This window comes from Panthera leo, chromosome C2, assembly GCF_018350215.1.
Source record: "Panthera leo isolate Ple1 chromosome C2, P.leo_Ple1_pat1.1, whole genome shotgun sequence".
Classification (NCBI taxonomy): domain Eukaryota; kingdom Metazoa; phylum Chordata; class Mammalia; order Carnivora; family Felidae; genus Panthera; species Panthera leo.
In genome coordinates this window covers 26,027,481-26,045,007 of record NC_056687.1, presented here as the reverse complement: position 1 = coordinate 26,045,007, position 17,527 = coordinate 26,027,481, and the positions used below count along the sequence as shown (strand labels likewise).

Here is a 17,527-nt window from a genome sequence, read left to right as displayed (position 1 = left end):
TGGTTGCCTGAGTCATAATTCATAATGTGTGTGAAGTTCACACATTACATTTGAATGTTTTAACTCACAAGTCTTTTAATCTAGAGAAGACCTCCTTCCTTTTTTCGTTTGTTCTAATATTCATTTCTAAGTTATTTTTTGCATTGTTCTGCAATATAATTCTCTACCTTGTGCTGTATACTTTTAGTAAATTCAGCTTCCCATTCAGCTTGAGTCATAGGTTCTTATGAGAGCAAAAAGAAATGGGGAAATGTTTTCCAAGAGAGTGGTGGATTGTGGAAAAAAGAATGCAAGTGTGGAAGTTGACATTGATGGCATAGATCAAGAAGATAAAGGAAGCAGAGATGGAGAAGAGAAAGTTAATGTAGAGAAACAGGCCTCTCCCATCTCCCTCATACCTGCTGAAGGAAGTGAACCAAATTTGAGAAAAATGGAGACGTTAAGTGTAGACTTTAAGGTAATTGTAGAAAGACCAGTATTATATTAAGAAAATGATGGAAATCTGAATAGTGAAATGTATTTAATCCTCAAAATAGATTTTTGTTATGTTGGCATTGTAGACTCTTTAGCTTAAATATAGAACTGACAGTTTTTTCTTGAGGGAAGGATAGATTAAGACATTTACTGTAGAATTATGTAGAATTCAGTGGTAAACGGTTTAGTAAAGTTTTACAGTTTGTTGCTTTTATAGTCTCAGACTATAAAATAAAACAGTTGAACTGAAAATGTCTTGCTTTTACCCAATTTCATCTCCCCATTGCTTTCCACACTCTTTTGCTTTTTGTTGGCCAGCACACTGCTTCATTTTACGCCAAGCATTTGGAAGTGTCAAATAAAAGTACTGTTACAGTCAGGCAACAGCTGACTTTGTTTTTACTCAAGTGTGAGATAGCACCTACAGATGTCAACTTGGATTCTTTTTTAATGAAATAATTTTTATGAATTCCAGATACACTAAAACATTGCCAGAATTACCTTTGAAAATGTAGTGTACAGTAATCAATTTAGATTCCAGCAACAACTTAAATATATCAAATTCTCATTCCCATAGAGACCTGGTGAGCTCAATACAATAGTATTAGCAATTTTACCTTTTTAAAAAAAATTCACTCTTGATATCCTTTTCATTTTATACATTTCTCTACAGATTGTCATTTTATACATTTCTCCATGTTAATGCCATCTAAGGCAGACTGTAAGCCAAAGGCACATTTGTGTTGCCAAGGCACAGTAGGCTAGACAGCACTTGATTATGGTGACAATGAAGGAAGATTGGATTTATTTCTTACTATTTAAAAAAGTGTCTGAATTTGGGAAATTTCAACAGGAAGCAAACATGATTGAGAATTGAGGTATACATAGCTTACGTATTTCCAGTTTTAGCACCATATAGTAAAAGATTCAGAGTGGACAGTTTGGAGTCAAGAAAATTCACATGTTTTTCAGGAGTGAAGGGTTTTACAGTCTTTAGGTTAAAATCTGAGTTTAAAAAGTCTGTGAGATACAAAGTTTAAGGGTTCAGAGGGAAACTTAAGAGAATACAATGTAAGTTAACAGCCTTAGGAAAGATCAAGGATGGGAAGAAGTATAAAAAGAACAGATAACGAGTTGCATATTAATATGGAGTCTCAGTTAAAAGAAAATTAGGGCAAACTGGTAAAAATTTCCAAAGGGCAACATTTAGGAGCCACAAGCCAGGTTGGTAACTCAGGTAGTCATTAGTGGTATAACTTATAATTAAAACTAAAGGGGTTAGACTTGAGTCAAAGCCTGTGTTGATAGGTATGAAAGGTTTGAAGGAGGGAGCTTAGATTCTGGCTAGAGTCAAGAATCAAGATGGTCCCAAAGTTTAAGTCTAATTCTTTATTTTATTTTATTTTTATAAATGTTTATTTATTTTCATGAGAGAGAGAGAGAGAACACGCGCCAGCGGGGGGTACGGGCAGAAAGAGGGAGACAAAATCTGAAGCAGGCTCCAGGCTCTGAGCTGTCAGTACAAAGCCTCACGTGGGGCTCTAACCTACGGACGTGAGATCATGACCTGAGCCGAAGTTGGATGCTTAACCAACTGAGCCACCCAGGCACCCCACGTCTAATTTTTTAAACCTATGCTAAGGTAATTGTATAACATGAAACCACACCTGGAATGTTTTTTATATATGTGAAACTTATATCTCAGAATGGCCTCACATACACTAGTAAAGATTAGCAGGTCTTTTGGTCTTCTAAAATAAAGTTGAACAGAAGAAGAAAGAAAATCTCAAAAGGTCATGAACCCAGGAGTATGATCTTTAGAAAAGAGATTTCATCTCAAACTTTACATAATAGTAATGTCCTATATGGGAAGATCTGCCAACTGGGACCTGCCTGGGGCAGAATAAGATAGTGGTATCTCATTCTATCACAGCTAAAAGACAAAATACTTTTTAAGGCTGCAAAATTTCATTCATGTTGCTTATCTTTCTGAATTCTGTCTTTATGCACTAAAAAGAGATAGCCTAAACAGGGCTCTTTTTGGACTACAATCCTTTTAGCAAAATAGCTCTCTACTAAGTCAGGAATCAGATTTACAAAAATATCAAAAGGGAGCTTTTCAGATGTACCTAGAGAATGATTAGTTGGTGAACTTGAACTAGCTATTTCCATTTAGTACGTTGAACCTCTTAGTTTATTTATCTATCCTTCAATACTCTAGCTTGCTCTGGAAATCAATAGAGAAAAATAATGGTGGTATCTCATGCATGTGATGTGTCAAAGACTGCATTTTGGAGGACTGTAGAGAGAATTAAAAATAGAATCATTGGTAGAGATGTGCTAAAGGCCGCCTTTACTGGTCCTGGATGAAAGAGGATACCATTTTATAGCCCCTGATTCCTTCAAAACAACCATAATCCCATAGTACTGTTCTCTAATAAAGATGTAGATTACAAGAAGGTGGATTCTATAGAGAAGAAATGAATAAAAGTTATCTCAAAATGAAGTAATGCTGAAACACACACACACGCACACACACACACACACACACACACACACACACACACACACATACAGAAAAGCCTAAGTAAAAATTTTTAGTATGGGTCTTGGAGGAGCTCTTAGAAATTATGTCCCTAGGGGCGCCTGGATGACTCAGTCGGTTAAGTGTCCGACTTCAGCTCAGGTCATGATCTCGTGGTTCATGAGTTCAAGCCCCGCATCGGGCTCTGTGCTGACAGCTCAGAACCTTGAGCCTGCTTCAGATTCTGTGTCTCCATCTCTCTTTGCTCCTCCCCAACTCGCGCTCTGTCTCTCTCTGTCTCTCAAAAATAAACATTTTTTAAAAATTAAAAAAAAGAAATTATATCCCTTAATAACCTTCTTTCGAAAATGACTAAGACCTAGAGAAGTAAACTAACCTGTCCAAAGGCTGGTTAGTGACAGAGCCAGTACTAATACAGATTCCCAGTTCGGTACAGTTTCTAAAATTGATGTTACTATTCTTTGCTCTGCTAAGGCATAATAATTATAAGCATCAAATATTTGTAAAATATCTTCTCTATAATAGGATATCTTTCTTTTTATTTATTAATAATTTTATAACTTTTAATTTATTTAGCAAATTAGATTACTTTTCTTCTAGTGCACCATGTATTTCACTAGCGGGTAGTCCCATGCACCCTCATGAACCATCCCATTTCACTCTCACCTGGTGTCTGAAGGATGGAGTGATTCAGGCATTTCTTTCTTTCTTTCTTTATTTCCCTTTCTTTCTTTCTTTCTTTCTTTCTTTCTTTCTTAAAATTTTGTTTAAATCCAAGTTAGTTAACATATAGTGTAATAATGGTTTCAGGAGTAGAATTTAGTGATTCATCATTTGCATATGACATCCAGTGCTCATCCCAACAAGTGCCCTCCTTAATTCCCATCACCCATTTATCCCATCCCCCACTCAGCACCGCACCAGCAACCCTCAGTTTGTTCTCTGTATTTAAGTCTCTTATGGTTTGCCTCCCTCCCTATTTTTATCTTATTTTTACTTCCTTTCCCCATGTTCATCTGTTTTGTTTATTAAATTCCACATATGAGTGAAAATCATATGATATCTTTCTCTGACTGACTTATTTCGCTTAGCGTGATACGTTCGAGTTCCATTCACATTGTCACAAATGGCAAGATTTCATTCTTTTTGATTGCTGAGTAATATTCCATTGTATGTATATACCACATCTTCTTCATCCATTCGTCAGTTGGTAGACACTTGGCTCTTTCCATACTTTGGCTATTGTCAATAGTGCTGCTATAAACATTGGGGTGCATTTGCCCCTTCACATTAGCATTTTTTGTATCCTTGGTTAAATACTTAGTAGTGCAATTTCTGGGTCATAGGGTACCTCTATTTTTAATTTTTTGAGGCACCTCCATACTGTTTTCCAGAGTTGCTGCACCAGTTTCCATTCCCACCACCAGTGCAAAAGTGTTCCCCTTTCTCTGCATCCTTGCCAACACCTGTTGTTTCCTGAGTGGTTAATTTTAGCCATTCTGACAGGTGTCAGGATGTATCTCATTGTGGTTTTGATTTGCATTTCCCTGATAATGAGTGGTGTTGAGCATGTTTTCATGTGTCTGTTGGTCATCTGGATGTCTTCTTTCGAAAAGTTTCTGTTCATGTCTTTTACACACTCATTCAGGCATTTCTTAAGCTCATGACAACTACTAATATACTTTAAAAATATTTCAAACTAAAACGGTTTTAAGCTGCAAAATTTACTTTAATATTAAATTGGTTTTTCTTATGGATATTTCCAGCCTTTTATCTAGAACTATACTTCTAGAAATGACTCCCTAGAAAAATACTTTAAAAAACTTAAAATGTTCTCTTTGTTCTTTTTTCCCAAAGTGTTTTGGCTATTCTGGATCTTTTGCATTTTTATATAAGTTTTAAAATCAGCTTGCCACTTAAATGATATCTTAACAATATTGAGTCTTCTAATCTGTGAACATGGTATATCTGTCCATTTACTTAGGTCTTCTTTAATTTTTCTCAGCAGTGTTTATAGTTTTTAGTGTATAAGTCATAAACCTCTTTCATCAAATTTATTCATAAGCATTTCGTAATTTTGATGCTATTGTAAATGGTAAATTTTCAATTTCAATTTCTAATTGCTCATACTAATTTCTAGAAATATAATTGTTTTTGTATATTGATTTTGCTATCTTACTAAACTCAGTTTTAGTTCTTGTAGCTTATTTGCAATTTCTTTAGGATTTTTACATAAACGAGCACATCATTTATGAATAAACAGATTTGTGTTTTCCTTCCTAATCTGTTTGCTTTTATTTTTTTCTTCACCTTATTATGGTGTTAGAACCTCTGTACAATGTTGAATAGCAGTGGTGGAGTGGACATCCTTCCCTTCCTATTTTAGTAGGGATGTGTTTAGTCTTTCACCATTAATGTTAACAGTAGCTATAGGACTTTCATATATGTCTCTTATCAGGACGAGGAAGTTTCCTTCTATTCCTGTTTTACTGAGGTAACATACAAACTGAAAAAGTAATTGTCAGCTTGGCATAATTTTGAGTAATTAAAATATTACATCTCAGTTATGTTTCTCAATTTTTATGTAGGTCATCTTTTCAACAAAATATTCTTCAATAATAATAATAGCTGAGTCAGTTAAAACTCTTTCTTTGGGCAGAAAAAAAACACATTGACTGAAGTAAAAAGGAGGGTTTGATTGTGTAACTGAAAGTCATTCACACTGACCTGTGATGCCATTCGGCCCATTTCTATCTCCCAGCATCTCTGCTCTCCTATTTGTCACTATACTCAGACATCCTTTCTTTCTGTGGTGGCCAAAATGGCTCCAGCAGTTCCAGACCTTACATCTTTTCAACCTTAAGACCACCCGTGGAGAATGTCTGCCTCTGTCTTGGAAGTCTCAGCAAAAGTCTTGTTGCATTTTTGCCTTAGATTGGGTCACTTATCCATCCTTCAACGAATTAGCCTGGCCTGGGAAGTATGAAGAGTCAAACGGCTCAGGCCTGTGTCCAGTGGACCACCTGGAATTGGGGTTAGGCCTGAGCCAAAAAACACACACAGCCTGAGAGTGGCTGATGTCCTACCCTGAAGAGAAATAAGGATATGGTTACCAAAATTAGAGGAATAGATTATGACTGCCCAGAATCAATAACAGTTCACTGTGCTAATATTTGTTCAGCACACAATATGTATAAAACCCCTTAAATATCCTCATTTATTTCCCTCAAAACAACCCTATAGCATAGGGACTGTTGTTATTCCAGTTTTCCAAATGAGGAACTGAGGTTCAGAGATGTCACACAGATTCAAACTCAGGTGGTCTGACTTCAGTGGCCAAGCACTTAAACCAAGATGGCTCTAGATAGCATATTTAAATTATGGACAATAAGATAGGAAAGGTGGAGGCATAAGATACCTGCTAACTGAATCTGTCCCTTTTTGTTAGGAGTACAATAGCTTTCCTGGGAGCCTTTAAATAGTAAATGTCCACTTATATTTCATTAGCCAGAGGTGAATCATATGTCAGCCACTAGCTGGAAGACATTTAGGGAAATAGGTTTTTATAACTGGTTATTTTTCTACTCCAAAGAAAATTGAGGTCCTGCTTTTCAGAAGGAAGGAGGGAAAGACTATTGGATAGGCAATTAGCATACATAATATTAATACTAAAACCCACTTCTCTGTTTATCCAATATTATGCAATCAACCACCCCAAAATCTAGTGACTTAAAACAAAGATGACATTTAATTTGCTCACAAATTTGCATTTTGGCAGGGTTCAGCAGGGGCAGGTTCTCTCTGCCCTATTCTGCATTAGTTGGACTGGCTCAAGGCTGAAGGCTAGATATGAAGCCTTACTCATTGAATCACGTATCTGGAGAATTATGGCTATTACCTGGTACCTCCACTGGACAGTGACTGGAACACCTTCATGTGGTGGCTCTTCTGTGTAGCTGCCTGGCTTCCTCACGATATGGTGGCTGAGTTCTAATAACAAAGGGAAAGTTCTGTTGCCTCTTATGACTTAGCCTGGAAGTCATATGGTTTCACTACTTACTGTTGGAGCCATAGGCCTATGTCAATTCAAAGGAAGGGGACTTGACATCTTATATTGTAAGAACATGCGAGATGGGATACATCTTGGTGCTATATATTGGTGCTACCTGTGGAAGATATAATCTGCCAGTAAGTGCTTACCTGCTACTAGGCTAATGTCAGAACATGAATATTTCATTTCTACAGACATCAGCCAAAGCATTCTTTTTCCTTCCTTCCTTCCTTCCTTCCTTCCTTCCTTCCTTCCTTCCTTCCTTTTTTCTTCTTTCCCTCCTATTTTTTCTAGCGTTTTTAAAAATCTTTTAACATTTTTACTTACTTTTTACTTATTTTTTTTATTTTTGAGAGACAGAGAGAGATAGAGTGTGAGCAGGGGAAGAAGAGAGGAGAAGAGAGAGAGGGAGACAGAACGTGAAGCAGGCTTCAGGCTCTGAGCTGTCAGCACAGGGCCCGACGCGGGGCTCGAACCCATGAACCGTAATATCATGACCTGAGCCAAAGTCGGACACTTAACCGACTGAGCCATTCAGGTGCCCCTAGAGTACTCTTTTTAAAAACAAAAGCTGGACCATGTTGTTTATTCTCTTAAAATGCTTCAGTTCTTCCTATTACAACTTAAATACAATAAAATCTTTTTACCGTGGTTTGTGAGCCTGCTTTCTGTCTCTAATTTCATCTTATTTTATTTTCCCCCTCACTGGCTGTGCTTCTGTTAAAGGACATGTCAGTTGTGCAAACATTTCAGCTTCTTTTATGCTTCTAGTCCTTTGTACATGCTGTTTGCTCCACCATGGGCTCTCTTTCTCCAGTGCATTGAATGGACCCCGGATCATTCTTTGCCTTCTTAGAAGGCCTCTAAATAGGTGATCAGCTAAGATGTTATATATCAACATTTATTTTTACTCATTTATTATTTACTTCACCCTCTGAAATGAAGCTTCACAGCTGTAGAAACCTCATCAGTTTGGTCATTGCTGTATATCTATGTATACTACTGTGCATGACATTTCATTGTAATCTGATGAGCTAGGTACTATTGTCATTGCCATATTACTGATAGTAACTGAAGCGCAAGGCCTTGTTGGGGAATAAGAATGCCCTGTCCCCTTCAAGGTCCTTCTGGTTGGACTAAGAATCAAATTGACATGAGACACATTGTCCGGAGAAAATTGAATTTAATAGTGTGTATACGGGAAATCCACACAGACATGGAAATTGCAAAGAAGGCAGCAAGGTGTCTTGAACTAAGGAGAAGGGGCCAAGGGTCTGGGACTTCAAAGGGAGGGAATGCAATGCTCAAGAAGAATGAAAAAGAGTTAATGTTTGGTAAACAAATGTTTGCTGGGCCACTTAGAAGCAATGGGACAGAGAGGACATTGATCAAACAGACCTTGCTAGGTTCCTCCCTGTCTATTATATTTACTTCATATCATAATGTAGTTATCTATGGTGACAGCTCTTTCTGGAGCACGTCCTCTATCTAATTTCTTTTTAGGCAGTTGTAGGGGAGGTAAAAAGCTTTTACTAAACCTGCTGGATCTTGATTACTTTTAACTCAAAATAACCTTTATGCCAAAGTGGCATATTTGGGGGGGACCTGTCCCAAACTTCATCAACCAGTAGGTAGTAAGTAAATGACAAAACTAGGCCTGAAACCCAGGCACTTGGACTGCAGAAGCAATGCTCTGATTCACCATGTTCTAAGTGATTTGGTAAAAGAGAGAAAGCATGCATTGATTTGGCCTGTCATAGTTGATCAAGAAACAGCTTCATAGAGGTAAGGCCATTTGAACAGGGCCTTGAGTGATATATAAAACTTTGTTGGATGATAATGGGTAGATATATGACAGATAGATAGATGATAGTAGATAGATAGATGATAGTATGGTAGTAGATCGATAGCAAACATCATAGATAACATAGAAGATTGGTGGGTAGGTAGGTGGGTAGGTAGATCACTTACTATAAGTTATGAGTCAAGTATTCTTCTAAGAGCTTTACAAGTATAAAACCCATTTAAACTTGTCTTGGTGGATAATAGTGTCTTATTAAGAAAGAAAGATGGATAGTAATTAGTAGGGTGGTACTAATAGGGTGGTAATTGTAAGGGAAGATTGCCCTTAGGATGGGAAAAGCTCCTAAATTTGTAAGCTGAGAGAGAAGAGGCAGCAGAGAATAAATGTCTGATTGGAGAAAGAAGAGTTGAGGGACAGATGGAACATGTACTAGAGAAAAACAAGAGGGGTTGAATCTAATTACAGACAAAAGTTAGACTTGGTAAGTGGATAGGTTTAAATACAGAGATGATTTCAGGCAGAGGAGAGGCCAGGGAAATAGATGGCATTAATTTCAGGTGGTTTACTTTACTGAGGCTGTATACAGCTAGGGCAGATGATGGAAGGCACATAGGAAAAATTTGGAGCAGCCTCTCTGGGTAACATGACAAGGAACAAAGTAGGGTGAAATAAGATGGCTGTGTAGAATGAGGATTCACTGAGTTTAGAAACCACGAATTATATAGTGATGGCAAGTGGCACTATTAAGTGACTTTCTCAAGCATTGCACAGCAGCCTACAGTGGAACCGAAGTTGATGTTTGGGCTTGCACAGTTGCTGAGAGCTGGATATGTGGATCCATGTGAAGGTCATGCTGGTCACATTTTGGTATTTTTGATTGCTGCTTTAAGGTTGGGTAAAGAGCCAAGTAAAGCCAAGAGAAAGGATAGAATCATGGGTCAAAGCAATATGAATAGAGGGTATGAATACTAGACCGAGAGCAAGGAGACCTGAGTTCCAACCCTCCCTCCACTTTCTAGAGGGTTGACCTTGGGTCATCTCCCTTAATTTCTTGTCTTTATAACAAAAGCATTGAAGAAAATCAGGTCTCAAACTTGGTTATACGTAGAATGACCTGGGGAAATTAAAAAAAAATATATTATTCTTGGTCCCTGTCTTCAAACAATTATATTGGGAGTGAAAAAAAATATTATTCTTGGGGGGGGGCGCCTGAGTGGCTCAGTTGGTTAAGCATCCGACTTCTGGTCGGGTCACGAGCTTATAGTTCATGAGTTGGAGCCCCGCATCAGGCTCCTCACTGACAGTGTGGAGCTTGCTTGGGATTCTCTGTCTCTCTCTCTCTCTCCCTTTCCCTCTGTCTGTGCCTCTCTCTCTCAAAATAAATAAGTAAACTTAAAAAATATATATATTATTTTTGGTCCCTATCTTAGAGCAATTAAATCAGATTTTTTTGTTTTGTTTTTTGTTTTAAAGCATGCCATTTGATTTACTTTCTACCCCATTTTTTTTGAGATATAATTGGCATATAACATTGTGTAAATTTAAGGTGTACAAGGCAATGATTTGATATATGTATATACTACGAAATAATCACTGCAGTATGGTTTGTTAATGCATTTATCATCTCAGTTACCTTTTTTGTTTTGTAGTGAGAATTTTTTTTAAGTTTATTTATTTTGAGGTGGGGGCAGAGAGAGTGGGAGAGAGAGCATCCCAAGCAGGCTCCGTGCTGTCAGCTCAGGGCCCAGCATGGGTCTTGATCTCACAAACCATGAGATTGTGACCTGAGCCAAAATCAAAAGTCAGACGCTTAACTGACTGAGCCACCCAGGCACCCCTGTAGTGAGAACTTTTAAGATTTATACTCTTAGTCACTTTTAAGTATACACTACATAACTACAGTCATCATGCTGTACATTAGATTCCCCATTCATGTTAGAACTAGAAGTTTGTACCCTTTGATCATCTTCACCCATTCTCCCCAGTTCCCACCCCTGTCAACCACCAATCTATTCTCTGTTTCTATGCATTTGGCTTTTTGTTTTTTTAATTTTTTTTCGTTGTTGTTGCTGTTGTATATTCTACGTATAGGTGAGATTATATAATATTTCTTTATCTGTTTGGCTTATTCATTTAGCATAATGCCCTCAATGTCCAAACATGTTATTGCAATGCCAGGTGATTTCTATTGAGCAGCCAGAGTTTAGAACCACTAGGGTAGATGATCTCTAATATTTCTTCTCTGTTCTACTTGACTAGAGGTTTCAGTGAAGGCAAAAGCAAGCTCAGTTATAGTGAGTGAGTGAGCATGTGGGAAAGATAGGTCAGAAAGTGAAATTTCAAGTTGATGATGAAGTTTGGAGAAAGGCCCTCCACACAAGTGGTCCACATTACCTAGTGTTGAATTTTGTGGTGGCACAGAAAGAATTTTTTTTTTACTGAATTTCTGTTAGGGCCACTGTGCAAGGAGTCCATAGAATAAATGCCATAGTCAAACAGTTGATAACACATGGGTTCTAGCCTGTGGTAATCTCAGCACTTACAGACCAGGCTAACATCATTGGGTCACCTTGGGCTAAGCTCAACTGACACTGATAAACTCATAGAACTTTGTCAGCTATTAATTCCTTTCATGCTTTCATTGGCTGTCACCCTTTAGAATGCAGGCTCTTCAGGCATTTCTTTCTTATTTTCTTCATCCTGCTCTGTGCTTTTCCTCTCTGAGTCATCTTTTCATTGCTTCCCACTGCTGACCTCTCTCACAACCCTTTCTACTGCTTTCTGGAAATATTCTATTCTCTACAACATCCGTGATCTCTTCACGGAACTCACTGTATTCTTGTTCTAATGTAAACTTGGCTTTTCCTTGACATCATAACTTGTCAGGCAGCTTTCTTTAAAGATGCTAGCCATTCTTTCTTCATTTGTATCTCGGGGCCCAGAAGTGATATTCACTTAGACTTTCATTGTTACTTCCAAACCTTGATTCTCCAATCATGCCCCAAAAGCCCTCTTTCTTTGAGTTGTACGATACCCCACTCTAACACCCACTACCCTACCTCAATTATTCTGGTCACTTCCACATTTCTGAGGGCTATAACAAGTGATTCCTCATCAAAAAGAATGTGAAATGAAAATTGTCTTCCTCTTATGTCTTCCAGTCCCCCACTGCCCTCTGTCTGAAAGGAACTATCATCAATTTTTGGATATTCTTCCAGAGATATTTTATGGAAATAGAATCATATGCATACATACATACACATATGTATACATATGTGTATGTATGTATGCATACATACAGGAGAACCAACCATGTGATTAGAGGGTTGGCACTTTCAGTCCCATCTCCTTGACCTCTGGAGAGGAGAAGGGGAACAAAGGTTGAATCAATTACCAATGACCAATGATTTCATCCATTATGCCTATATAATGAAGACTCCATAAAAACCCGAAAGGAGTTGGTTCAGAGAGCTTCCAGGTTGGTGAAACAGAACTCTTCCATGTGCCACCATGCTGGGCCCCAAACTCCACTAGAACAGAAGATCCTTTGTTTGAGACCTTACCCTATATATCTCTTTATCTGCTTGTTGATTGTATCCTTTAATATCTCTTATAATAAACTGGTAATCTTGTGGGTAAATGGGTTTCCTGAGTTGTGTGAGCTGCTCTAGCAAATTAATCAAACCTAAGGAGGGAGTTGTGGCAACTTGAATTTATAGCTGGCCAGTCAGAAGCACTGTTAGCCTGAACTTGTGATTGGTATCTGAAGTGGAGGGTAGTCTTGTGGGACTGAGCCCTTAACCTGTGGAATCTGATGTTATCTCTGGGTGGTGTCAGAATTGAGTTGAATTGCAGGACACCTAGTTGGTGTCAGAGGCTTGATTGGTGGAGTGGGAAAAAAACCTCACACATTGGAACTGGGGGCAGAACCCTTACCTATCTTTGTAGTGTTTTGTTGCAGATTTTCACATTATAAGGAAAATAGACCTCTACTGATATATGAATTGAAATATATTTTTTCCTAGTTTGTTGAATGGTCATTTTGGTTTTGGTGTTTGTTGTGTAGAACAATTTTATTCATATGTGATTTACCAATCTCTCCATTTTGCTATTTATATTTTATATCATGCTTATACTTTTCCTATTTTGAAATTGATTTTAAAAATTCCTGTGCAACATGGTGACCATAGTTAATAATACTGTATTGCATATTTGAAAGTTGTTGAGAGTAGATCTTGATCTCATCACATGCACACCAGAATTTTGTAAACATATGTGGTGATGGACATTGACTAGACATTGTGATCATTTTGCATTATATAAAAATACCAAATCATTATGTGGTACACCTGAAACCAATATAATATTTTATGTCAATTTTACTTCAATTAAAAAAAAAGAAAGAAATTCACAATAGTTTTGGTAGAAAAATACTTGAAATATATTTTATTATTATAAAAATTGAATTGAGGAGCTTCTCAATATTCCACTTAATGTGAATTTTGTCAATAAGTGTCAACTAAGAAAAAATTTTGTTTCTTCCAGTACTTCAGTTTTTATGTGAAAAGTTTTGGTCTGGGGCACCTGGGTGGCTCGGTCAGTTAAGCGTCTTACTTTTGACATCAGCTCAGGTCATGATGTCATGGTTCATGAGAGATTCAGCCCTGCGTTGGGCTCTGCACTGTAGAGTGGAGGCTGCTTAGGATTCTCTCTCCCCTCTCTCTCTACCCTCCCCCACGGCCTCTCAAAACAAAAAAAGTTAAAAAAAAAAAAGTTTTCATCCATATAAAATCCTAGTCCTTCTAACTCCTGCCACCATCTTGAATCACTTCAGTGCTAATAACCTTTTCAACCTCCCAACCACCACGGTCCTTGCTGTCTTCTCTCCAACAGCCACCTCTCTTCCCACCACTTAACCACCATATCCTGGAGCTTCTCATCCCCTGTGAGACCCTTCTCTTTTACTGAAAACTTAAACCTCTCCCATTCCACTCCCTCATCACAGTCCCTTACCCTTTTATGTTTCTTGCAGTCCTAATTTGACTACATATTCATAATAGTTTTCTCAAGACCTCTGACCCCTACTGCCTCCTTTTTTTCTCATATTGTCTGTCTCTCCTCCTAGGCAGGACCACATAATGACTTTCATGAGACCTAGGGATTTTTCCCTTGATGGGCCCCTTTCTCCATTAAAAAAAGGAAGAAAAATTATAATTGCACTTATAAAAGGTAAATATAACAGTTTCTTTGGCTTAAAAAGTTTATTTTTTCTTCTGATTCTGAAAGAAATTAAAATAATTTTGTGACCTAGACCGTGTGCCTAAAGTATTAGTAGGCTCTTGCTTCCAGGCACTGATTTACTGCTTACCCACTTTCTCAGCACCACCTTCTGCTCTCTTGGCCCCTTGCTTTTCTGATTATCTGCACTGCTAAACCTCAAACCTGTATGAATCTTTTGCATGATGCTAGAGAAAAATCATAAAGGGGATTGATGCCATTACAGATTTAGGTCTATGACATGAATTGAGCCCTTGACAGTGTTTAATAATTTTTCTACATGACTCTGATCAATTATCTGTGTCATTTATATTAGTGCATATTAGCTATTTCAAATCATTTTGCATTCTACTCAACTAAGAGGAAATAAAGCTTGAACTCTCTTAACTCCCCATTGTTTTATGTTCTGATTAGCCTTGACTAGGCTTAAGATTTAGTGGCTTAAAACAATTCTTTTTCTCCAGTTGTTCTGTGGGTTGCTAGGTAGTTCTCCTTTTGGGTGTCTCATGTGATTGCACCTTGACCAAAGATAGTCAGCCTGGTCTATAGACAGTTGAAGATTAGACTTGGCTGGATGCCCAAGATGTCTCTCCCACAAGGCTGGCAACTGTTGTTGGTTGTAAGCTAAGAGCTGGGCTGGGGATATTGAGCAGAGCACCTATGTGGGACTAGCCTCCAGTGGCTCTGTGTGCCTGCTCACAGCATGTTGTCTAGGTCTGAAAGGGAATGTCCCAAGATCAAGTATTCCCAAATGTGATAAGAAGTGCTAGAAGTCCCAGAATGTCAGTTCTACTGCATTCTGCTGGTCCAGCAAGTCATTAAACAAAGCCTAGATTCAAGGGTAAGACCATCTTTTGATGAGGGAGTGACACGGTTACATTATTAAAGGACATATGGAAAGAAAGTGTAATCTGCCACATCTTAATACAAAATTAGTTACCTCTTTCCCCATTTTTATTTGCTTCATTCCCATCCCATTCTTTATATCTTTTCATGACTGATCTTTTAACATAACTTGTTCTTAGCCTTCCCACCTCTTCAGAGACCTCATTTTATCAGGTGTCTTCCTTCTGTGTGTTCAGTCTTTCCCTCTACTGGTTGCTTTCTTATGAATATCCTCAATTCTCACTCTTAAGAATAATTAACTTTGGATCTATATTCTGCCACAGATAAATGTCTTATATATTTGTTTTAATATGTAAACACAATGTTTGAAAATTTGATCTATCCTTATTGATTTAATCTTTCTGACCTTTTATTCATTGCTCAATCTACTGGAAATTGGATATGGACTACCATCCCTACCACCATGTTGAAACTATTCTTTTTGTTACTAAAGACTTCCTAATTGCCTAATCTAACAGGCACTTTAAAATCTTTAAACTTTTGGTAGTGTTTGAAGATATTGATTACTCCCTTGTTCTTGAGACTATTCATGGGCTTTTATGAATACTTCTTTACTGATTTTCATTTCTTTTCTTTTCTCTTTTCTTTTCTTTTTTCTTTTCTTTTCTTTTTTCTTTTCTCTTCTTTTCGAGAGAGAGAGCATGCACAAGTGAGGGAGAGGAGCAGAGGGATAGAGAATCTAAAGCAGGGTCCACACAAATGCAGGGCTCAATCCGACATCCCTGGGATCATGACCTGAGCCAAAATCAAAGGTCAGTTGCTCAACTGACTGAGCCACCCAGGCACCCCTCTACTGGTTATCTATATGACTTCTTGGAACAATATAAGTGCTAAAGTCTTAGAGAATGAAAGTAATGAATAGGGTAGTATTGAGGCTGTGTTGTTGTTGTTGTTGTTGTTGTTGTTGTTGTTTAAGCTGGAAACCACAGTCTGGAAGAAGAAAACAGCAATTCTCTTGTAGGTTTAGGACTTGTAGAAGGAAGCAGCCCTTACTGGAATTGACTGCAAGGGAAGGAATCTGGAGAAGGCTAAATTTCAGTTAAGACAAGAAGGTGAAAGAAACCTTAGATAAGAACCTACCTTGACATAACAATTATGGTGAAGTCATGTTAGTATGAGGAGAGAGCACTATAAATGCATCTGAAATAAAATTTGTTTCAAACTAGTAGTGGTAGTACAAACCATTTACCATGTTTTCCAAGTTACTATTCTAGAATAGATACGGTATAGTTAATGCATAATCAATTACTTATGGCTTGTCTAGAAAGACTACTAAAATTCCAGACGATAGTGCTTGATTATGTACTTATTCAAGAATTTTAATTAAGTGGAATTAATTCACTTAATGATGTAATGAACATAATGATCTTAAGAAGAACTTACAGTCTGACCTCCCCTAGCTGGAGAACAATTGTCCCAGAAGACTCGTTTTAGTACTGACTTATACTTGCTCGTATAATCAAGTAGTCAGTCAGATATACACCTCCTTGAATTTAATTTATATACCATTTTCTTCTTTATTTCCTATCTAAAATGGTCTAAAATGGTAAGAATTTAAAGAGCAGTTAGTTGTTAATTACAGTAAAATCATATTTCAAATTACCATGAATTTGCTTTGAAATGTGGGAAAAAGACTTTCAGTGTTGACCGTGATAGACTGAAATTCAAAAAGAATAAAAGCAAAAATGTACCATAATCGCTGCTGAAACAGAAGCTATTGATTTCTTCCCCATCGTCTTATCAAACAGACAGTGAAAGGAGAAAAATACAAGTTCAAAGGGACCAGCTACTCAGGTATTGGGCAGGAACTTCGAGTGAAAATTTCAGCCTCATTAAAAACATTTAAAGGAACCAACTTGTCTTCATGTAGGAATCATTATTCTCAGTTTGAGTTCATGCTCTGGAGTCTTTCACCTTTTCAGAAGGGTGCATTCTGTGCAATTCTAAGAAGTGCTTCTTTAATGGGAGGGATTTATGTTAAGTTAGTTCAGGAGAGGTAGACAATTGTGGAGCCTTTTTAATGGACTACAAAAGACTGTCAAGTAATTAAATAGATTTCTTTTCCTTTAGACTGTTCCATGGTTTTAAAAACACTCCACTGAGCATGTAAAATCAATTTCCATTACTGGCCTTGACCTTTGCAGTTTTATAAACATGTTTTTCCCTGGGTTTGGAATGTGGTTCAAAGGCAATAGTAGAAGACTGGAGGATAAGATAGGTCATTGTAATAAAAGTTACTGCTTTTACAATGAAAATCTTTTCACACAGGCATTCATTCAACTGTGTATATTATAAATATAATTATGTAAGTATCTGCTTCTCTGTGTTTATATTGTATATGCATATGTGCATTTATATTAGAGGCAGGATTTTTATTTTATTGCTCTGTAATTAAAAAAAAAAATCTTTGTTTTCGCTGCTCGAGGTATTTTTCCCTTTCCCATTCCAAGAAAGTAGCCAAACCATTGTG

At 37.4% G+C, this 17,527-nt stretch overlaps 1 protein-coding gene across 1 annotated transcript in view; it reads right to left on the bottom strand.

Moving 5' to 3' along the window:
• BTG3 (BTG anti-proliferation factor 3) overlaps positions 1-6,937 on the bottom strand; it is a 41,944-nt gene extending 35,007 nt beyond the window's left edge. The window contains exon 1 of the mRNA XM_042955750.1: positions 6,918-6,937. The gene's annotated coding sequence lies outside the window, so the exon portion shown is untranslated. The remainder of the gene's footprint in view (positions 1-6,917) is intronic.
• Between the last annotated feature and the right edge of the window lie 10,590 nt (positions 6,938-17,527).